This window comes from Anolis carolinensis, chromosome 1 (genome assembly GCF_035594765.1).
Source record: "Anolis carolinensis isolate JA03-04 chromosome 1, rAnoCar3.1.pri, whole genome shotgun sequence".
NCBI lineage: Eukaryota > Metazoa > Chordata > Lepidosauria > Squamata > Dactyloidae > Anolis > Anolis carolinensis.
Window position 1 is genome coordinate 256042854 of NC_085841.1, and position 25302 is coordinate 256068155.

General features: G+C 39.4%; 1 long non-coding RNA gene across 1 annotated transcript in view; it reads right to left on the reverse strand.

Annotated features, from left to right (window-relative positions):
• The window catches only part of LOC134297598 (uncharacterized), a 91941-nt gene that overhangs the window by 10417 nt on the left and 56222 nt on the right, over positions 1-25302 (reverse strand). The window lies entirely within an intron of this gene.

A 25302-nucleotide genomic window follows, 5' to 3' on the forward strand; every position in this document is an offset into this window, starting at 1 on the left:
TTTCCCCTGACATTAAGTCTAGTCGTGTTGGACTCTGGGGGTTGGTGCTCATCTTCATTTCTAAGCCAAAGACCCGGCGTTGTCTGTAGATATCTCCAAGGTAATGTGGCTGGCATGATTGCATAGAGTGCCATTACCTTCCTGCTGGAGTGGTACATATTGATCTACTCACATTTGCATGTTTTTGAACTGCTATGTTGGCAGAAGCTGGGGCTAATAGTGGGAGCTCACCCTGCTCCCCAGATTTGAACTAACGACCTTTCGGTCAGCAAGTTCAGCAGCTCAATGGTTTAATCCGCTGCATCTCCGAGGGCTCCTACTAGAGTAGATTCATTCAATCGATTGGAAATTGGTAAGTAATTGTATGTTTGTTCAATGGAATCAGTGGGTCTACCCTGTTAGATCAATAAAGCGACTGTTCTTCATGGAAGGGTTGCTTTGCCAGTGTGGTTGGCTGCTGACAGATTAATAGGCAGAAATATGATGGGTGAAAGTTACATACACACAAAGTAGTGGTTCATCATAATTTAGCAAAAACCCAAATACAATTAGTCCAATTTATATGGATTTATTTTAATGTGCAATATAATTGTCACTGGGCATATTCACATAGTGATGTATGTTTCACATACTGTACTCTCAAATGCTTCCACTATAGATGTTATCTATATTCCATAAAACTTACATTAATTTGCCCTTACTGTTCACACTGTAATGGTTATGTAAGAGAGGGAATTTTAACAAGTGTTGCTTGCAAACCAGGGCTTCTTAAAGTTTTCCACACAGGACCCTTTTTGGCCTGAGAATCTTTTATGTGACCCCAGGTATATAGGTATACAAAATAGATAGAAAAATCAAATATTTACTGACAACAAATCAGCATTTGCAAGGCTTGCTAAACAGGCTGATTTTCCTTTTTATGAGGTACAGATGAAGCATCTTCAGCAGAGTTCACTGTAAACCCTACACAGCAGATTTATGTAAATGTCTAAAACAGCCACTAGGTGATGTTCAGAAACCTTTTTACTGTTGCCAATTTTTAAGGACCCCAGTTGAGCTAAGGGGTTTTTATTTGGAATTGGGTCCCACAGTTTAAGAAGAAGTTTTTTCTACACAAACATTTAAGATACAGTTCCTTATTTCACTTAGCAACCCTAATTTATACTTATGCTCTGTGTAGTTTATACATGTGTTTATTGACCCATGTCAGTTAAGGTGGTGTCAAACTACATCGATTCTCTAGTGTAGATGTACCTCTAGTTTCTATTATCCCTATATTTAGCTTAGTTTGGCATTATTAGGGCACATCTACATTTCCCCATTTCCCCAAATATTCCTTGCTTACTTTAATTAGCCGATCCCTCATAGGCCGAGGATGATGGTCCTCCCATTTTGGTATCTTGGGGTCCGTAGGTGGCTGAAGAGACCTATTCTTGATCCGCATGTTCTCCCGCAGTGAGGACATTGGTTTCCAGGTTGAAAGCTGTCCTGGTCAGGGTTGGCTTGACACACCTTCCTCTTGGCACGTTTCTCCCTTAAGCCCTCCATTCGTGCCTCTTTGAACTCCGCAGCACTGCTGTTCACAGCTGACCTCCAGTTGGAGCGCTCAAAGGCCAGGGCTTCCCAGTTATCAGTGCCTATGTCACAGTTTTTAAGGTTGGCTTTAAGCTCATCTTTAAAACTCTTTTCCTGTCCACCAACTTTCTGTTTCCCATTCTTAAGTTGGGAGTATAGTAACTGCTTTGGGAGATGGTGATTGGGCATTCGGACAATGTGGCCTTTCCAGCGGAGTTGATGATGTAGGAGCATCGCTTCATTGCTGGTGGTCTTTGCTTCTTCCAGCATACTGACATTTGTCCGCCACGGCAGTCCAGTCAGGGATAAGAGAGGCAGACTATGTTTAGGGCACCTTTTCTAGCCCCTTCCCCGTGTGGGGTGAGCAGAGCGGATCCTAAAAAGGGCTGCTCAGTCATGGACACAGCTGCCAGTCTACTCAACCACCTCGAACCTTGAGGTAGAACAACTGAATTCATATCCACCGCCCATGTGCCAGTCTGTGACTAAGGGCTTCCAGATTTCACAGTCCTGCCCCCGTCGCCACTCACCGATCGCCATGGGACTTTTGTTGGTTTGTTTTATTTTTCTTGGAAGATGCCTATGCGTGATTTTTTTTTAATGTGTGGAGGTCGGTGCACAGCCGATCAACACACAGTCTTCACAGAGTGAGATCCCAGCCAGTGGCATGATTAACACAACAGTGACTTCTCAGTCTGTTGCAGCCTTCTTCTGCCTTCAGAGCCATTGTAACATGTACCATGTTATCTTCCGCCTGCTCTGCCATTGAGGTCTTAGGGTCTTTGGATTGTTCTTGGTCTGGATCCTCCCCCGTGGCCCCTCCTGGGAGTGCATGACTCCAGTAGTTGTGCCCGGCGGGAAGGTAATGGTGCTCCATGCAGTCATTCCGGCCACATGACCTTGGAAGCGCCTACGGGCAATCCCAGCTCTTCGGCTTAGAAATGGAGATGAGCACCAACCCCCAGAGTAGGACACAACTAGACTTAATGTAGGGGAAAACCTTTACCTTTTTTTGGTATTCTCTGGGATTTGGTTCCAGGATCCTCCCTCCAGATACCAAAATCTGTGGATGCTCAAGTCCATTGTTGTAGTAAAATGGTGTCATTTGCTTTTGGGAGTTTTAAAAATATTTTCAAACTGTGGATGACCGAACCCATGGATGCAAAATCTGCAGATACATAGGGCCAACTCTATCTGGTAACAGATGCAAAATATTATACACTCATAAACTGAAGTGTGATGTATTACCTACTCAAGAGAACTGCATGTTGAAAGTGAACGATTTAACGGAAATGGAGAAATATGTATTTTGACTGAAGGAAAATCATTAACAATGTTTTTGAAAAAATTGAAATGCCTGATTAACTTTTTGAAACAGGAAACTGGTGATTTAAAAATTGATGGCTTTTTAATTAGTATGATTAAATGCATAGATGAAGTGTGATTTATAGTTAAAGTAGAGAGAGGTAGGGCCTTATATTATACCTGCAAAACAACTGGAAGTTATCTACACCCTCATCTTGTGTTAGTTGTTGTGTTTACTATAAATGTAAGTATTAGTTTTGGTATGTGTTAAGTGTAAGATTTTTGTAGTTTGTGGTATGTTTATGTTGTAGGTTTCATTTGATTTTTATGGTATCTAGAATTTTATTCAATAAAGCTATTTTTAAAAAAGAAAGCTATAAAATATGAGCCTGCGGAAAGAAAAAATAAAATATTTTATACATTCAGTCAATACATTTTTCTTTGAAGCAAGCTGAAGTGTGCCATCATGTCCTCGCTCTTTCAAATCAAATCAGCAGGGTTTTGAAGTTAAGGCTAAATGGATCTGTAATTACTGAGATGGACATACAGGTTTGAGCACAGAAGATAACAAGAGGCAAAGAACAAGATGCCCATTAGAAATAATTTCTTCCCTTCAATATGTATGTGGTACATCATGTAGAAACTCCCTTTACACAAGACAGAGAACTCATTTCATCTAGGTAATTTATCCCCGCAAAATAATCATCCAAAACCCCAGCACCCTCCAACAAAAATAACTGGTTGAATTGTAATACTTTGCCACCGGAGAAGAGAGACTTCTGCATCTACCTCTGAATTGAATACTTGATCCTGTAAGGTCATAATCAGACTCTACAGAGATCAAAGCACCTAATATGATGGATTTTTAAGAGTGACTCAGTTACACCCTGTGGAGGTGATAAGCTGAAGCTATTGAACTTACATTTAAATAGATTCAATGCAAACTTTAGTTCTGCAGCCATTTGTGAAACTGATGGAAAAAGACTGTTAAAAATCTTAACTACGCAGGCCATGCCAGCATTATTAACATAGCTATTTTGCACCATGGAGGGATGTGTTGCAAGAATTTTTGGACCTGGAAAATGCAGAAAAGCATCATCTGAAGCAGTGGGAATGACATTATGATAAATAATAATAATAAAACTTTATTTATACCCCGCCACCATCTCCCCACAGGGACTCGGGGGGGGGGGGGGCTCACATGGGACAAGGCCCGACCAGCACAATTTACAAAAACAATTTACAAAAACAACAGCATAAATACATTGAACAATATACAAAAATAATAATAATAAAACACAATAAGACAATAAAACATTACAAGGAGTCCCCAAGTTGCAAGCACAATAGCTTCTGTAGATTTGTTGCTGATGTTGTTCTATGTTGTTTTATGTGGTTTTTATATGGATATAATGTTTTTAAATTGCTGATTGTATTTTTAACCCATGTTGATTGGGCTTGTCCCCATGTGAGCCACCCAGAGTCCCTTCAGGGAGATGGAGGTGGGATACAAAAATAAAATTATTATTGTTGTTGTTGTTGTTGTTGTTGTTGTTGTTATTAAGTTGAATTTGTATGTAAGTTGGAACAGGTACATTTTAAGTATAACTCCAACCAAATATTATGTATCATTTAGCTTTGGACAGTAAAGGAAAGGATGAATACCAGGGCTCTAGCCAGAGGAGGGGGTTTAAAGATTCAACTCCCCCCCCCCCCCAAAAAAAAACCTGATATACCCACAAGTTTTGACTGGTTAACCAATTTATGAGTAAACCAGTTTTTTTTTTAAACCTGACACTTTTGGGGGTGGGTTGAACTTTTAACATTACGGCCCTGGTGAACACTCCTGTGGTGTTTGTTTTATTGTCTGTGTCCCTGCTCAGAAGATCCCCCCTCACTTTCTGTCCCCATAATCATTGGATTTTGGGAAGGAAATGGCTTGTTGTGGAAACAAGGACTGGAGATAAAGCTTCAGTGGAGATACCTTTTCCCCATGATAACTCTTTCAGGAGTGAATTTCCCTTCCAAGGGGTAGATTTCTCTCACTTCCTTATGTCTCACCCTCGTTCTTAACTATGAGTTCTTTGTAAGTTGGAGGTTTGTAACTCAGTGCCTGCCTGTATTTTAAAACTATTAAACACCTGCAATGGGAAGTTATTCAGAGAGTACAAGGGAACATGTAGTATTTCTGTTGAATTTTGAAGGTGCATTTTTGAAAGTTGGTATTTTATGCAAGGCTTGCTATTCCTGGGGTTGTAAACAACAGTATTTCAGTATACAACAGGATATCAGGTCTGTCACTAGGTTTTGACTCTGATATCTCAGCATCCAGTACACTGCTGCTCTAGATTTTGAACTTGATGGGAAAGGAGTCAGAAGATTATGGTCATGAGAGGTTAAGTGGTGGTCTTCATCTCTACTCATGCCTTAAAAGCTACAGAGTTAAATTTCACACATAAAAGCAATGGAAAAATAAAGTGAACAGACGGTGCATATATAGAAGATACAATGAAGTCAAGTAAACATATAATAGATTACATTCAAAAACTGCATTACATTAATTAATTTGTTGCTTGAAAAGCTTTAATATGTGTTGAAACAATATTTATAAAACACACAAATGTTTTATACTCAACAAATGTTTTGTGCAATTCCTGAGCTTATTTTGAGGTATATTTGATGTAAGATTCAGTCTTAAATCTAGAACTGCATTCAGCTTATTATGGTATTTCCTTTTTTATTTAAAAGTATAAGAAAAGAAAACCATCCCACTCTGCATTAGTAAATGATACCAGAAACATAAGTGCCATATTAGAATGCTGTTCATATTCCTGGGTGATGTCTGCCCAAATGTTAATAAGGAATTTTCTTTGAATTCAGCTTTTAAAGTAGTATCGGACCGGTTGAAAGTTCAATCAAGTTCTCTTTTTTCTTGATTGATAATCTGGCATTTTAGAAGGATTCTTCTTCAAAGGGATTTGCAACCCAGTTGCCTTCTTCTCCTGGTTTTGAGAAGTTATTCTCAAAATACGATTTTAGCCTTTTCAAGTGCTCAGTGATTTTCTTTCTCATATTCTCAGATAGGAAATGGTGTAAAGTTTCAAATATCTCAGGTTGGCCTTTTTTGATGCATGACCTTCATGAATCTAATTTTTAAATCGTAGATTCAATATTCTTATAAACTTTGAAGATTGTTATGGAACTATTCTGAAATGTCAAATATTTGTATATGTGAGAGCTGTTTGGCACTGGAACTCTCTGCCCCGAAGTGTGGTGGAGGCTCCTTCTCTGGAGGCTTTTAAGCAGAGGCTGGATGGCCATCTGTTGGGGGTGCTTTGAATGCAATTTCCTGCTTCTCAACAGGGGATTTGACTGTATGGCCCATGAGGTCTCTTCCATCTCTATGATTCTATGATTCTATGTAGAAAATATTTGATGAATATTCAAGAGCCTGAAGCCAACTGGAACTGTGTAACTTGGAAGCAACTTGGAAATGATGAACCTCATGTCTATGTACAAACACTCAAGTAAGGGCTTTACTACTAGAATGCACTTTACTTCTATGTGAAGGTTTTGAAAATCCTCGGGTTTGTAGAGATTGACCTTACAAAATTAATCACTTAGGCAGCTTTATCAAGAATTACTTGAAATTTACAAGAGAGGTGCTTAGATGCTAGGCTTTGCCAGTTGATACAGCAGTGACTGTGATTATTACAGAACCTTGGAACCCCAGATTCCCTTCAGGTTGTTGTTGTTGTTGTTGTTGTTGTTGTTGTTGTTGTTGTTAGCAGTTAAATTCACTCACAAGGAAACTTTGGAAATTTCTTTAATGCTAGGTTACTGGCAAAGTTACAAATGAAGAAAACGTGGGCAACTTCTCAGTTTCAGTCCCCAAAATCCCACCCCTTTAGTTCCTGAAAGTTTCTCTGTCCAGCCTCCAGGTCTTCCAGTATGACGTGGTTCGTGTTATCAGGCCCGAAATGTTTTCATTCTTTGACCTTGGTTATGAAACTCATGGCATGGAGGTGTTCTGGTGTCTTGAACACACCAGTTATGGATCCATGACAATGACTTCAGGTTGCATTGTGTGTGTCTGTGTGTATTGGATATCTTCATGACCATCACAAAGACTGGAGAAAGGTCTAGCATAGACTTGCCTGCCCCCTCAGTGTATAGCCCACAACAATTAAATCAATATACACCTTTTCTTTGAAATAATAATCAATAGCATTAAATATATCATCTCTTGTGTGCTCTGATAGAGGATGACCAAGCAAAAAGGTTTTCTTCTATTTCATTGACTTTCAAAACACCTTTCAATAACAAGCAAAACAAGCAACATCTATGCTTTCATCAACTTGAAGGGCAGAGAATTTGCTGATTTTAACTTTATTACTTTAATTCTACTCATTGTCATCTCAACATCCTCAGTTATATGCTGAATTTTTCGAGATATTGTATCATTCAAAAGAGGCATAGCATTTATTTTCTTCACATGTTCTTCTCCAAGCATACACAGAATGACATGTTTTACAAAAAGAGAAATTAAATTCTCAGCTATAGTATGAATCTTACCACATCTAGCAATACAATAAGTACTGTGGTAGGAGGCTTCAAGAGCATTTTCATTATCTTTGTTAGCTCATGACAAGAATCATGTCATATTCTGATATTTTTCTAGATAGTGAAAAACCTTCATCTCTTGTTTCTATAGCTGGTATTTTTTGTTTGTAAATGCTGCAAGAGTAAAGAGGTTTTCATGCTACCATTGGATAATACTTCCCACACACTACACACTGGGGCTTAGGTCATCTCATTTCCTATATATGAAAACCCATATTTCATGCATTCATCACATCATTTTCTTTTCTTTTCATAGGTTCAAATAACTGAAGACCGCACTTTCTCACTGTTTTACACTAAAGTGTTAGACAAGTCCTGAGAAATACTTGATGGTTGTTCAATTTCCACATTATGTTTCAAGTTTTTTTCCTGTGTCAGTTTTCAACCACTAATTCATTCTGATAATATATGAATTAGGGGGGAATTTAAAATTTAAAACAATGTCAAAGAGATGAGACTAACTCATTTAATAATAATAATAATAAACAAACTTTATTTATATCCCGCCACCATCTCCCGAAGGACTACAGTGAAGCGGCACAGGCGAGATCTGAGAGGCAGAGAAGGAGGTATGGTAATAGGATACATGGGTGGGCCAGACGGGTGAAAGAGGCATGTTTGCACTGCAGCTCTGATAATCTTTTTTGTTTGGTGTGCATTGGAAGAGGGGTAGTCTTATACGGTGAGAATACCCCAAACTCTATATTTTAACTGGAAAGGTTGGGGGTCGTCTTATACGCCCAGTCATCTTATACACTGGAAAATATGGTATATAAATTCTATAATGTAGAGATGTTCTGGGTTGGGAGATGCCAGTGTCATGATTAATAGGTCAATGAGGAAGGGAAAGTCAATGGAAGATATAGTGAAGCCATATCTTGACAAATGGGTTGAACAACTGCATATTATTTGACTTGAACCTATAAAATACGGTACAGTTAATATTCATTATACCTAGTAAACATACATTGCTGCTCTATCATCTTAAAGTTGCTATATCTTTAGAAATTTGTTTTATGAACTGAGTAGACCTATACTTGAAACTAAGTTGTTATTATTTTTCTAAACATATACAGTAGAGTCTCACTTATCCAACATTCTGGATTATCCAACGCATTTTTGTAGTCAATGTTTTCAAAACATCGTGTTATTTTGGTGCTAAATTTGTAAATACAGTAATTACTACATAGCATTACTGCATATTGAACTACTTTTTCTGTCAAATTTGTTGTATAACATGATGTTTTGATGCTTAATTTGTAAAATCATAACCTAATTTGATGTTTAATAGGCTTTTCCTTAATCCCTCCTTATTATCCAACATATTCACTTATCCAACGTTCTGCCGGCCCGTTTATGTTGGATAAGTGAGACTCTACTGTACTTTAAAAGATACAAAGCTGGATGGATCAGGGTGTTCCAAAGGAACTGTTCTTTTCTGCAGCTTCAAAGCCTTTGTTTCCATTTTATATGTGTCTTCTAAATTTCTTACCCATCCACCCCCATCAAAGAGAAAAATCAAGGTGGAATTATTGTCCCTGTCAATGTCCTTAAAGGCAAGAGACAAAGAAGCCAATCAGAGCTGGGAGATTAATACAGCCAATTAGAGTATATTTTCATTGGCAGAGCACAGCTATTGAGAAACATATATGAAGACAATGGAAAATTTATAATCTTTGTGAGCCACTTCAGGCCTAGGGATTCCCAAACTGAATGGTAATTGAGAAATAAACAAGCTGCATTTATGCAAATTGGGATACAAAGAACCAATAAACTAGGATGCAATTTGAGGCAGCGTGGGAGGGAAATATGTATAGGTGTTAGCTGCATTATTATACATCAGCATGATAAGAGAATTAAACACGTAACTGTGTACGGAAGGCATTTGTGAAGTTATGTTGATATAAATTCCGTATAGTGTTTACCGGAAGTTCCATAGAAATTTGAAGGCTTAGGACCTTATCACACGGCTTTCATTGGCAAAAGGGAAGGTGTGTGAGCCGATTCATGTTGTCCTACGCCCTTCCTCTCCTCCCTTCATCACACATGGAGGGTGGGTAAAGGTGCTCTGGTACCCTTTCCCACCTGCATCACATGGTAGAAATGTGCGTTGCTCCATTGCCTTTTCTGTCATCACACCGGCTTATAGGGCCAAAAGCAGAGCTACTCGCACAATGCTTTCCTCCCTGTAGTGGAGGGTGAAGCGCCGGGAGGAAAGTGGATGGGGCCTGCTGTGCATCATGTGATGGCGCATGGCAAGCCCTGTCAAAGCCGCACATGAAGGTGGCAAGACAGGACATTTTTGCCCCATGTGAAGAGGTCCTTAAATGTATGCTTTGTAAAGCGAATCATTACGAGGATTTAATGAGCTGATTAATTCGGGTAAGCTATATTTACATCTGAAAAGCTTGCGTTTTTAGACTACGAAACCCCAAATCCCCCAGCCAGCATGATTGGGACTTTCTAGCAGCTGCTGCAAATGTTTCCATGTTCTGGGAAAACAGCATCTTATCATATGATATCATCTGTCTCTCACTGCTGCTCTGCATTTAAATCATTGATGCAGTGTACTTTTCATTCACAGGAAAAAACCCAGTATTGTTGCTTCCTAGGTACCGCTCTGGCGGGAAGGTAACAGCGCTCCATGCAGTCATGCCGGCCACATGACCTTGGAGGTGTCTACAGACAACGCCGGCTCTTCAGCTTAGAAATGGAGATGAGCACCAACCCCCAGAGTCAGTCATGACTGGACTTAACGCCGGGGAAAACCTTTACCTTTACTATTGTTGCTTCAGTGAGTAGATGTAATTTCCCTACTTCTTTTCTGTTCTTCTCCTTTGCTGTCCCTAAGCAGGCTGAGATAGGTTTTACATATGGAACAATTAAGTCCCGGGGAAAAGAGAGGGGGGTTTAGCAAGGTTAGCTCCAATTTAACTGTTCAGAAGACCCCTTCCTTAATCCAACACTACCTCCAAGACAAGAAAAGAGAGGACCAAGAGAGGAAAGAAGAAGCAAAGGATGAGGACACAATAGTGCAATTGCAGACAAGTGTGATCTTGATGGTTTTCAAACTGGTATGTCGCCAGTATGTTCGTTAGTTTCAACAATACGATTGCCCTAAGGCAATCACCAGCAGTAATCACCAAGGCAAATTGCCAGCAGTAATAAGATCCACCAACTGAAAGGTGGGCAGTTCAAAGCTTGGTCAGTGTGAGCACCCGACCGTCAGGCCCAGCTCACTGTTTACCTAAGCAGTTTGATAACAGTTTATAAGCTGTAAGTAGAGAAATTAGGTACCGCAAATAGTGGGGGAGGTATTTTAAAACACCATAAATAACAAGACCAGAAATTTGGTGACTGAGAAGGTGGAAGGAGGAAGTCCTGATGGCTCTTCATCATAGAAAATGGAGCATCAGCACCTCCTGTGACTGAATCTGAATGCAACCTCAATCTCCAAGGCATCAAAAAACTGGATTTCAAGGCTACATACCTTCTTCAGTCTGTCTTGTTGTGTTCTGTCCTGTCTCCAAATGGCATTGAATGTTTGCCGCGTAAGTGTACTGTGATCTGTCCTGAGTCCCCTTGGGGAGAGAGGGCAGAATATAAATAAAGTGTTGTTGTTGTTGTTGTTGTTGTTGTTGTTGTTGTTGTTGTTGTTGTTGTTGTTGTTGTTGTTGTTAGGCAGCAGCCTTAAATTCTTAAATCCCTCTGATGAATGCTGGGTGTATTTGTAATAGTTAATAGTGCAAAGGATCTGAAAATATTACAGAAAGGAGGTTATCTGAACTGGAGCATACAAGTGTAGAGTTTCCCTGTCTGCCTTTCTTTCTTTGAATTAACTAGCATAGGGCATGACATAGTGCTTTTCACAAAAGGTATGTGAACTAAAAGCAGTTCACACACCTTTTAGAGATGTAATTCTTATTTCAACCCTGAAATGCCAGGTAGTGTTATTATCCCCGTATTGAAGATGGAAGGCCAAGAACAGGTGGCCTGCCTAATGGCAGAGGTGAGATTACAACCAAGAAGTAATTGATTTGTAGCTCATTCGTTTAGCCAATATGCCACACCACCTCTTTCCTTTGACTGGATTGTGCCCCAAGGTTGCTAGTTGTCATGGATATTGCTTCCCCTTAAAATAATATGTATGCCATCTCTTCTGCTCAAGCAATCCATCTTTATAGTGTTCCATTGACTAGAGTCCGAACAGCCCTATTATTCTTGATTTCCAAATTTTATTTGATCTGGCAACCCCACTGAACTTAGGCCATGCTAATCCTAAAGAAATAAAGAAGAAAAGTTAATACAGAATGCAAGGGTAAGCTGCACACATGTGCTCAGAAGCATGTAGAACTCTTTTATCTTGTCAGGAAGCGGATGTGTGCTTTACAACCCGCAGTCTACTTCATAAGGCAAATGTATCATTAGAGGAGTTAATGCTGGCTAGCCTGTAGGCTAGAGGAAGAATGAGATGCCACCGTTAAATCTGCATTGTGAGCAAATAATCTCCATTTTTATGAGCTTTCTGCATTATCTTAATTCCCTGGTTTATATATCACTTTCCTTTCTGATTGATGGCAGCCTGCCAGGATAGCGAGATGCTAATGTTGTAATGGAACAAAATCAATGTTTTTAAATTCCAGTCCCTTCTAGATCAACCAGTCCAGGCACATACTTACATTAAAGACTGCAAAGCACTCACATATACTTCTTTTATATTCCTGAAGTTTGCCGAAAATGCAAACCATAATGCATCCAACTTCACCTCCAGCTCTCAAAATAATAATAGAAACACTGCTCTTTGTATCTTGTATTAATTCAAGGTCTTTCTTGCTTTCTCCAAACAAGGATGGCAACTCAGGGACTAATGGCCTATGAACCAAACATTAAAACCACCTAAGTGTTTTTAAGTACCACTTCCTTAGAGGAAAAAAAATGCAGTGGCTTTATGATAACACACACTGAAATTGTCACTAAAAACACATATTGGGAAAAAAATTAGGTACCACCATCAAATTCTCAGGTAAAGTAAACCCACTGAATCAATGAAAATTAAAAGTTAACACTTATGGACGTTATTTTAATTTAAATTTTAACTCACTTTGGGTCCTATACTGGAATAATAGTGGGGTGTAAATTAAATAAACAAACAAACAAATACAGTTAAGCCTGAACTTTCCCTAGATGCCAATATGTCTGAACTTAGACTGCCATGCTTTAAATATATCATGTGAAGACATGACTCACTAGAAAAAGAAATACTGCTCGGTTAGGTAGGAAGCGGTAGGAAAGGAGGAAGATTAAGGAAGCCATGAGTCTGCAAGACCTGACCTATTGATAACAAGGTGGCACGGAGGTCTCTTATTCACAGGGTTGCCATAAGTCCAGGTTGTCTTGATGGCAGTTAACAACAACTAATCCACTGGGATTTAGACCATACTTTAGTCTTCTTAAAGAAGAGCTGAGAAAAATGAGAAAAATAGATGCACATATAACCACTAGAATGAAGACAACCATGAAATTAACTAGGCTTTCAAAATGTTTTTCTCTGAATGGAATTATTATTTGGAATGGATTTAAAAATAACATACCAAACAATAAAAGCCTAGCACAATACTGCCTGATAGTAATAATCATGATAATCCTTAATGTACTATGGAGACACATATGGTATGAATCAATTAAAATAATCAAAGAGAAACTTGCTACCTGATCAAAGACCTGGTTATGTATGTTATATAGGATATATAAAGTAGATGTGAAATTCAGAAAAAGCCTTAACCTCTACTTTGCTGCAATTTGAACTGAAATGTGAAGGTAATTAAAACAATTACACTATATTTTTAATATATGCGTTATGTGCTTGTTGGTTAATTCCAGCAAGAGCAGACCTAGGACCTCATCCCACCCTAATTTTCCCTGTTTTCTTACTAACTTTGTACGCTGCCAAAACGGTGTCCCATGGAGGCCATCCCATGACGCACAGCCACTTCCGGTGGCTGCCTGTGGAAATCCGTCCTGCCAGTGTGTGAAGATGGAAAGAGGACTCAATTTTCAGTTGGGCATTCCTGGTTAAGTTGGGTCCCCACTCTTAAGGTTGCTTTCCACCACTTTTATTTATTTATTATTTATTACATCACTTCTACCCCGCCCTTCTCACCCATCAAGGGACTCAGGGTGGCTTACAATATAAACATACACATCAAAAATCAGTTTTCCTCAAATTTAAAAATCCATCAAAATTAAAAATTACAATAAAATTAAGAATATACATTGAAAATATACATAATTATACATTTAAATATACATTTAAGGCGCTTTCCATGTCCAGGTGGGGTCTGTCAGTAGGTCATATATTCATATCTCATTTTTGCTGCTACTCGTGCTTTCCCCCTTTTCCTCCTGCCTGTGGGATAGAGTCCCTATTCAACCAATTGGTAAATGGCAGTAAACATCTGCTATGTATACTTGTATATAAGTTGACCTCATATATTAAATTGAAGGCAAGTTCTGTGGCTAAAATTATGGATTATGACATGATTTTGATTGGTCGAGGATCAATTTGGAAAGAGAAAAGTGCCAATGACACCCCAGGTTGCCAACCGCCATTTCCCCACTCAGGCATTCAAAAAGTCCTTTTGCAACTCAGGGAAGGGGATGTTCCCTTTTTCTTTTCTTTTTTAAATAGAAGATAAATCTAATATAAAGTCTTATAAAAAAGGAACAGCTCCCTCCGTTCAATAGAGTACCAAAAGGCAAGAACTTTAAAAGAAACATAAAAGAAACTCCCCTCTATTCTCTCACACCACAGAGCAGCCACCACTGCCATCATTTGCCCTACCAGGAATTTTAAAAAGACATAAGTGCTCCTTCTGGAGCCCTGGTGGCGAAGTGCATTCAAGCGCTGAGCTGCTGAACTTGCAGACCGAAAGGTCCCAGGTTCAAATCCCAGGAGCGGCTTGAGCGCCCACTGTTAGCCCCAGCTCCTGCCAACCTAGCAGTTCGAAAACATGCAAATGTGAGTAGATCAATAGGTACCACTTCAGCGGGAAGGTAATGGCACTCCATGCAATCATGCCAGCCACATGACCTTGGAGGTGTCTATGGACAACGCCGGCTCTTCAGCTTAGAAATGGAGATGAGCACCAACCCTCAGAGTCAGACATGACTGGACTTAACGTCAGGGGAAACCTTTACCTTTAAGTGCTCCTTTCACCTTTTCACCACTCTACTCAGAGAAGTGGAAAATTCTTTTTTTATATGAGTTATGGTACAATACTTAAGCATGACCAGTGGATAAGTCAACTTAGTTTTTGGGGGTCGATTTCTGATGAAAACTTCTCGACTTATATATGTGCATATTAAGTTAGTCAACTCTGTTCAAACTGTAGATCAGTGGTTCTCAACGTGTGGGTCCCCAGGTGTTTTGGGCTACAATTCTTAGAAATCCCAGCCAGTTTACCAGCTGTTAGGATTTCTGGGAGTTGCAGTCCAAAACATCTGGTGACCCACAGGTCGAGAACCACTGCTGTAGATTCTTCAATATTTCACAGATATAACTGGGACATGAGTAGTCAAGATGGTAAACGTTATTCATGAGGAAGAACACATAAGCTAGGAGAGGATAAAACAGAGTGCTTTAGACTACTAAAGCACTCACTACTATATAGAGGAATTTCTTGCAAAAAGAGGAGGTGGACAATATGCTTAAGGAGGGTGTTTTCAAAATATATCTAAATTTGAAGTGCTTCAGAGACCCCCTTAAATAAGAGTTTGGGAAATGCACTCCGGTTTTGTGACAGGAAAAAAACCATGACATTTCAGATATGTATGCATAAAAATACACATTATATTTTCTGTGCAAATAATATTGTTTAGAATGTTTTCATGGTCAATCTAAAACACCAGTGACAGATAGGCAGACAGGAGAATGTAGGCCACAAGGTGAAACTCTAAAGCTGTAAAAGTCATTTTATTTTGATTAACAATTTTATTACAACTAATAATTACATTTAGTGGGGGGCATACATTTTACATTTGATGGGGCAGTATAACATATATTAGCAATGTTATTACAAGATCATCGGCATGTTATTCTGCGGATAGACAAATTATCACAAAGTCACATTTTAGCATCACATATCAGTTGTGAAAAAATTAGCATAATTCACATTACTGTTTCATAAGCACGAAGGTGATAGGTTGATCTTGGTAATAAAGACCTTTGGCTTGTCTGGTGTCAGCTGCACAAGACATTTCTGAAGGCAATTATTGCCTGAGATATTGGCAAGTTCATACTCTTTCAAGATTAGCAATCACAAGCATTGCTCCGAAATCCTACACGTCTTGCTATCCTTTAGCAAAACTCTAAGGAGCAAACACAATTGAATTCAAATGCACTTACTTTTCAGCAGTGTGATGCTAAACATACTGAAATTGGTGAGTTGTGTCATGGTTTGCAAAGGCACTGTGCTGTGTGTGTTAACTGGAAAATGAAGTGTGTGAAGCCAATTGGCTGAACCTGCAAAGACCTGGGAATTGTTTTGATACTGTTTCTGTTCTGCTGCTGCAGAATCAGTTTGGTCAAGTTTTTATTACTGACTGAGTACTGCTAGTGAAGAGAGCTGTGTACTCAGAAAGGCCTTACTATTTTGAGGCCTGTTTGCTGCTGAGAAATGAAGGTGAAGACCCAGGACTGTATTCTTCTCTGAAGCAGATTTGTGGAATGAGAAAGTACTATTTATGACTGTGGACCTCTGTAAATGATCAGAGGGACCATTGTCAATACTATTGTTTTTGATCTTTTGAAATCAGTAAAGGTCCTGCATGTTTGTTCTGCAAACCTGAGTGGCATGTTATTGTTCTGCGGGTGACTCTGGATCGCAAGCACATGTAAGAGTTTCCATTTATCATCATCAATCCATAACAAATTGAAGTACATATAACTGGGATTCTAGGATCTAAACCAGGAGCTAATAAGACAAACACACTGAGGATTCTTGCTTTTTTGTGTTTCCCTGTGCCTTTTCTCATCAGGAAGCACACCAGGTTCCCAATTCCCATTGCCACAATCACTGTAGCAAAACTCACCATGTTTTGACAGGATATTTAAAGCATACTTTCACCATATACTGTGTTTCCCAATTTTTCTTGGTAATTGTAAAGTGCAACCCTGCTGGACTCCAAATTGGAAGATGACCATAACTGGTCTAGAGATCACATTGTATAATCTTCAGAATGACAGGAGATCTTCATAATGTTGGGAAATACAGCAAATCTTCTATCAGACCAAGTGCATCATTCCTGATAGCAAATATAGCTCTGGATGGCATCCAGCTGAGAAAATTACTTGGAAGAAACAGATGAAAACATTCCCCTTTAACAGGAGTAGTGGACTTGTAACTCTTCAGATGCTCTTCAGATGCTCCTGTCATTCCTTGACACAGGGCATGCTGAATAACACTGGCAAGTATTGGAAACCCACAGGATTTCCAACTTAGCCTTTTAGAAAGGAGTATGAGAATTTCTTGCCTAAGAAAATGCTATGAAAATCCTAAGAAGATCCTAAGAAATTAAAATAAGAGAATGCACAAAAAAGTATAGACTCACTACAAAAGAGACAAAATTTCAGTTCCTGAGTATACTAAAGCTATCAGATATTAGCAGAATTAGAGAAGGCAAACTCTTGCATTACATGATTTATGAGCATTTTCTTTCCCAAATTATGAAGTTCATGGAGTCATCCTAAGTTGACAGGTGATTTAAAGGCACCCATACAAAGTGTATTCAGTAGATGCTATTCAGTAGGGACCTATCAGCCCCTGTGTGTATGACTATTGAATTCTTCTTTAATTAAAATAGTCAGATGGAAAAGCAGTCAGGACTCCTACACCTTTAACATCTGCATACAAGAAGGAACTTTAAATAGGTACAGCTGGTCCTGATGAAATACGTATTTTAACATAAGTATTAAAGCTGTAGGAGCCCTGTCTTTTCCAAGTATTAATAAGTACCAATCAAAGTCACCCAAAGTGTCCACTTCCAATTTCATACCCTTTGTATTTCTTCTTTTATACTGCTTCAAGGATGTGGAGTAGAAAATGGTAGACTAAAATCGAATTAATAATTGTTATAATTAAAAAGTAATCTTATAAGTGTGGTCTTTGTTGGGCAGGCTGAAGACATGTCTTATCTCTTGAGCATGGAGGGGAAAACTTGCTTAACTGAAGATGACATGGATATTGATTAAAGGGAAATTAACTGCAATACCGAAGGGGGGCGGGTGATCTTGGAAGGCTGCTGACATTTTTCTATCCCACTGCATGCTTGCAAGAATATGCACGAGCAGTGCCGGCCCAACGTAGCGGCCAATGTAAGCACCCGCTTGTGGCGCATTTCACCAGGGGTGCCGTCGAGTCGCCCCCGCGGCGGTGGCAGGGACCATCAGGTCCCTCCTTGCCGAACGCGGAAGGCCTCAATTGAGGCCTAGCTCTTCTCGCGAGGACTCGTGAGATGAGCTAGGCCTCAATTGAGGCCTTCTGCGTTTGGCGAGGAGGGACCCGATGGTCCCTGCCGCCGCCGTCGCAGGTATGGGGGCGCAATTTCAGGGGGGCACGGCCACTAGGTTCGCCTACAAGGCGAAATTACCTAGGGCCGCTTCTGTGCATGAGCTACACAATTGGCACTTTGTCATGTCAAAAGTCAAGCTAGATAGTACAGTTGACCCTCCAGGATTGCAGGTTTGGCCTTTAGAGATTTGATTGTTCATAGATGTAACTAAAATGTTATCTCTAAATAGTAGACTCTAGAGCAGTGGTTCTCAACCTGTGGGTCCCCAGATATTTTGGCCTTTAACTCGCAGAAATCCTAATAGCTGGTAAACTGGCCGGGATTTCTGGGAGTTGTAGGCCAAAACACCTGGAGACCCACAAGTTGAGAACCATTGACCTAGAGCCATGCTGGAAGAATCAGAGATTCCTAGAGAAAACACCTCCAGTGCAATTCTATAGTCAGCTTCCTGCAGAAATTGATCATAGTATTGTGCAGGGGAATCTAGGAAAGTGTTCTCTCCGTTAAAAATATAGCCAATTTATAATTTATTTTTATGAAGGTCTTCTGTCTCTAAATGGAGGATTGGATATAAGGCAACACATTAAAAGAGTATGCAGGGAATGCCAGTGCAGGGAAGTTGTTTTCAAAATGACTTAAGACATATTAAATGCAGTTGTTCAATTAACAAAGATGGTACTCCAGAAGTTTGGGAGACTGCCGCTCCTTTTACTACCACCTATAATGGATGATTAACCTAGTGCTTTACTTTAGTCTAAAGCAGTGGTTCTCAATCTTCCTAATGCCACGGCCCCTTAATACAGCTCCTCATGTTGTAGTGATCCCCAACCATGATATTATTTTCGTTGCTACTTCATAACTATCATTTTGCTACTGCTACAAATAGTAATGTAAAAATCTGATGTGTAGGATGTATTTTCATTCACTGGACCAAATTTGGCACAATTATCCAATACGCCCAAATTTGAATACTGGTGGGGCTGGGTGGGGAATGATTTTGTCATTTGGGAGTTGTAGTTGCTGGGATTGACCTACAATCAAAGAACATTCTGAACTCCGCCAATAATAGAATTGAACCAAACTTGACACACAGCTTCCATGATCAAGAGGAAATACTGGAAGGGTTTGTTTGGCATTGACCTTAAGTTTCAGAGTTGTAGTTCACCTACATCCAAAGAGCACTGTGGACGCAAACAATGATGGATCTGGACCAAACTTGGCACAAATACTTAATATTTTCAAATTTGAACACTGGTGAAGTTTGGGGAAAATAGACCTTGACATTTGGGAGTTGTAGTTGCTGGGATTTATAGTTCACCTACAATCAAAGAGCCCTTTGAACCCCACCAACAATCAAATTGGGCAAACTTACCACACAGAACCCCCATGAACAACAGAAGGTACTGGTCATTAGTGACCCCTCTGAAATCCCTGCGTGACCACCCCCCGGGGTCGTAACCCCCAGGTTGAGAAACATTGGCCTAAAGGATTTGGATGTTTGCAACAATACTGGAGAACAGCTGCTCCTTTGGCTGCTCTCTCCTCATTAGCTGTGCAGTTATCCAGGAGTAAGGAGAGCTGTACTGATGTTGGGCTGTCACCATAATTTCTAAAGTTGGAAAAGTTACTTTTTTGATTACAGCCCCAAAATCCTCTAGACAGCACAATTACCATCCATAAAAGTCACACTTCCACACTGTGTATAATGTTCTAGCTATCCCTTGAAAGTGGAACTACAGTAGAGTCTCAATAATCCAAGCCTCGCTTATCCAAGCCTCTGGATAATCCAAGCCATTTTTGTAGTCAATGTTTTCAATATATCGTGATATTTTGGTGCTAAATTCATAAATATAGTAATTACAACATAACATTACTGCGTATTGAACTACTTTTTCTGTCAAATTTGTTGTATAACATGATGTTTTGGTGCTTAATTTGTGAAATCATAACCTAATTTGATGTTTAATAGGCTTTTCCTTAATCCCTCCTTGTTATCCAAGTTATTCGCTTATCCAAGCTTCTGCCGGCCCGTTTAGCTTGGATTAGTGAGACTCTACTGTATATCAGAAGGAGTTTCTTAATTTCTAGTTCCTCTGTTACCTTTTGACTCTTATGAGGAGTGCTTTGGAGCCCCCGGTGGCACAGTGGATTAAGCCCTTGTGCTTGCAGGACTGCTGACCTGAAGGTTTGGCTGCTGACCTGAAGGTTGCCGGTTCGAATCCAACCCAGGGAGAGCGCAGATCAGGTCTAGCTCCCCGTGCGGAGACATGAGAGAAGCCTCCCCTCCCACAAGGATGGTAAAAACATCAAAAACATCACAGCATCTTCTGGGTAACGTCCTTGCAAACGGTCAATTCTCTCACACCAGAAGCGACTTGCAGTTTCTCAAGTCGCTCCTGACACCAAAAAGGAGTGCTTTGACTGTCTATCACTGCATAGTAGGAGTGTGGACTAGTGTGGTGTTTGTGATCTCTTCCAACTTGATTTTTCTAAGAGCTGGGGTATGTATTTCTTCGCAGTAGAGCACACAGGATGGATCGGGAACAGAGCCAGATACATCTAAGGATTGTAAGCTCATATTTGTACATCATCCCCAAAGCCAAGAATAAAAGTAGCAGTGCTTGTTCTTTTATAAAAAAAATAATAAAGAGCTTTTAAAGAAGCCAACATATTTCCTCCACAACATGTTGTGACCCCAGAGGATATGGTTAATTATCTCATATATTTATTTCTTTCAAGACAGAAGACATGCTAATAATTTGAGCCTGTGTATCTTATAAGACTAATACAACAAAACTAGGGTGTTTCTTTAACAATTGTTATGGGAAAACAAGAAGGAAAACACAATCTTCTTATACCCACATTTCCTTCCCTTCTTTCCTCCTCAACCCATGGTAACCAACAAATTTTAATTTGTTCAATTTCCAGGAGTCAGCCATGCATGTGTAATCTCTGTTCCCACTTTTATCAAGTAAAATTAAGTGAAAGAAATTGGGCAATAATATAAAGCTTGTCTGAGCAGAACAAATTTGAATTATCACACAGCAAAGGAGGACTAGGGCAACAGGGCTTGAAGCTGCACAAAGATTGGAGACACCCCCCCCTCCCTTCCCAAAGGACTGTATAAATAATCAACTGAAGCAAGTGCAGATTATTTGCTTTCTTTTGTTCATTATGGTTTTGGGGGGATGGGGAGATAAACCATAGTGGAAAAGATAACACTCTTATGCAAAGATAAAAAGGAAACTTGTCTAATCTACAAAGTTTTTGTGATTTTTAAATTAGTATATTAAGATTGCAATCGTACACGAGTCTGTTCAGAAGAAGGTTCAACTATGCTGACCCTACACTTTCCCCTCCCAATAAGCATGCCTTAGTAGTCGTATAGCCTTAGGAGCATTGCACATTTAGTAATAAATATGGCCACAATACAGTATAGGTAAAAATAAATAAAAGAGTAGAATTGATCTAGGAATTAAATGCTAATCTGACTCTTGAGTTATCCTTTTCATAAAGTGTATAATTAGAAAGAAAATGTTATCAGGAATGGGTTGGTACTTTACAGAATTTCTTAACCTAAACTCCATATCCGAAGGAGTTCTTAATCCTGATTATTTTAGTAGCCAGGAGGACCAGACTTGCTTGCAGATGACGGAGGAGGCATAGAAAGCTTCATAATGCCTCTGCACCCAACATATAGTGGTAGCCACCACTGAGTAATCTACTAAGGGAAATTTGCCTCTTTTTAAAGGAAGAGAAACTGAATTAAATCCAGTTGTTAGTTCCAACTAGAGTAGAGTTTGTATTACTGATTTACCAAGGAATCCCGACACGGGGCCCATCTACACTGCCATATAATACAGTTTGAAACTGAATTATATGGTCAGTGTAGACTTTTTTGTGAGTGTCAGGGGCGACTTGACAAACTGCAAGTCGCTTCTGGTATTAGAGAATTGGCCATCTGCAAGGACGTTACCCAGGGGATGCCTGGATGTTTTTACCATCCTTGTGGGAGGTTTCTCTCATGTCCCCGCATGTAGCTAGAGCTGATAGAGGGAACTCATCCACACACTCCCTGGGATGGATTCAAACTGGCAACCTGCAAGTCAGCAGTCCTGCCGGCAGAAGTGTTTAACCCACTGCACCCCCGGAGGCTCCAGTGTAGACTCATAATGCAGTGTAACTACATCGAACAACATATGAGTCTAAACTGATCATATAATGCACTTTCAAACTAAATGATATGGCAGTGTTAATCCGGCCTCAGTGGGTCAATATAATAGAATTTAGTCCTCGGTTTTTATTTTCCCCTTATTTTGATAGCATGGTGAGCAGAACTGCCAATTTTTAGGATGAAAACACCATCCTTTCTTCTTATGTGTGTCACAGCTGTAAAGTCATGTCAACTTCCCTGTATTTCTGTAATGAGAGAAACTTTACCTGTTGATTTCTGGCTGTCAAGACATGGTTTATATGGCACAGTGTCATTCATCAAAAATATGACAATACTGCCATAGTGATGATACAACTGTCATGTTTGTTTGTTTTTAATGCAATCCCTTGTTTACGCAATACAGGCTGAGAATCTCTTATACAGTACAGAAATTTGAAATGCTCCAAAATCCAAGTTTGTCCAGATCAGAGATAACTCAGATATTGACACCTTTGTTTTCTGATGATTCAATGTTCACAACGTTTTCACATGCACAAAATTATTTTTAATGTATTTTATATACAACAAGCGCATCTGGCTGAACTGTCCTTGACTGGCCATCGGAATGTTCATCCCCGGTTTCAGCGTCCTCTGCAGAAACCAATTCAGGTGCCTGCAACTGCATTGCAGATCTATAGTCAAAGTCTTGGATAGGGCCAAAGTCTGATTCTGACTCCAAATCAGGCTACAACACTAACCATTGCACAAACAGTAAGGCCGTAGGGGAGGGGCATTCAAACAATTTGAGCAATAGCATTAATGCCAAAATCAATTTTATTTTTCAATTTCACATTTTGAGAAAACAAGTGGGCATTGGGCAAACTAGTAGAAATATTGATTCATAGTGGAATTATAAGTACTAGCTGTGCCCGGCCACGCGTTGCTGTGGCAAAGTGTGGTGGTATGGGAAATAAAGTATTGAGGAATTGGAGGTAGTTAAGGTAAAGGGTAAAGGTTTTTTCCTGATATTAAGTCCAGTTGTGTGTGAGTGTGTGGGTTGGTGATCATGTGTATTTGTAAGTCGAAGAGGTGGCATTGTTTGTAGAGTCCTTGGAGGTCATGTGGGTGGTATGACTGTATGGAGCGCTGTTAGTTTTGTGTCAGAGGAGTACTGATATTTGGCAGTTTATTTGGATGATATTGGATGTAGTGATATTTGGATGTTTTGGAAGTGTTGGGTTGGGAGAAGGTGGGGTAATAGTGGGGGTTGACTCAGTTTTTCGAATTCAAACGTGCGACGTTTCATTGGAGAAGTTGAGTAGGTTAGCGGTTGAAGACGCTGCGTCATTAGGGGATATTATTTCCTAAAGGTTGCGAATATACAATATTTGTGATTATTGGGTGTTTTTGTCTGTTGGAGGTAAGTATGAATGGTGTCTAAGAGATGTTGTAGGTGTTGTGAATGAGTATAGAGTACGTTATCATCGGTATATTAGAGTTGTATAAGAGATGTTGGTGTTGTGAATGGGTATAGAGTACGTTATCATCGGTATATTAGAGTTGTATAAGAGATGTTGTAGGTGTTGTGAATGGGTATAGAGTACGTTATCATCGGTATATTAGAGTTGTATAAGAGATGTTGGTGTTGTGAATGGGTATAGAGTACGTTATCATCGGTATATTAGAGTTGTATAAGAGATGTTGTAGGTGTTGTGAATGGGGATAGAGTACGTTATCGGTATATTCGAGCTGTATAAGAGATGTTGTAGGTGTTGTGATTGGGGATAGAGTACGTTATTATTGGTATATTAGAATTGTATAAGAGATGTTGTAGGTGTTGTGAATGGGGATAGAGTATGTTATCATCGGTATATTAGAGTTGTATAAGAGATGTTGGTGTTGTGAATGGGTATAGAGTACGTTATCATCGGTATATTAGAGTTGTATAAGAGATGTAGGTGTTGTGAATGGGTATAGAGTACGTTATCATCGGTATATTAGAGCTATATAAGAGATGTTGGTGTTGTGAATGGGTATAGAGTACGTTATCATCGGTATATTAGAGTTGTATAAGAGATGTTGTAGGTGTTGTGATTGGGGATAGAGTACGTTATTATCGGTATATTAGAATTGTATAAGAGATGTTGTAGGTGTTGTGAATGGGGATAGAGTACGTTATCATCGGTATATTAGAGTTGTATAAGAGATGTAGGTGTTGTGAATGGGTATAGAGTACGTTATCATCGGTATATTAGAGCTGTATAAGAGATGTTGGTGTTGTGAATGGGTATAGAGTACGTTATCATCGGTATATTAGAGTTGTATAAGAGATGTTGTAGGTGTTGTGAATGGGTATAGAGTACGTTATCGGTATATTAGAGTTGTATAAGAGATGTTGTAGGTGTTGTGATTGGGGATAGAGTACGTTATTATTGGTATATTAGAGTTGTATAAGAGATGTTGTAGGTGTTGTGAATGGGGATAGAATACGTTATCATCGGTATATTAGAGTTGTATAAGAGATGTTGTAGGCGTTGTGAATGGGGATAGAGTACGTTATCATCGGTATATTAGAGTTGTATAAGAGATGTAGGTGTTGTGAATGGGTATAGAGTACGTTATCATCGGTATATTAGAGTTGTATAAGAGATGTTGTAGGTGTTGTGAATGGGTATAGAGTACGTTATCGGTATATTAGAGTTGTATAAGAGATGTTGTAAGTGTTGTGATTGGGGATAGAGTACGTTATTATTGGTATATTAGAGTTGTATAAGAGATGTTGTAGGTGTTGTGAATGGGGATAGAGTACGTTATCATCGGTATATTAGAGTTGTATAAGAGATGTTGTAGGTGTTGTGAATGGGTATAGAGTACGTTATCATCGGTATATTAGAGTTGTATAAGAGATGTTGGTGTTGTGAATGGGTATAGTGTACGTTATCATCGGTATATTAGAGTTGTATAAGAGATGTTGTAGGTGTTGTGAATGGGGATAGAGTACGTTATCGGTATATTCGAGCTGTATAAGAGATGTTGTAGGTTTTCTGAATGGGTATAGAGTACGTTATCATTGGTAT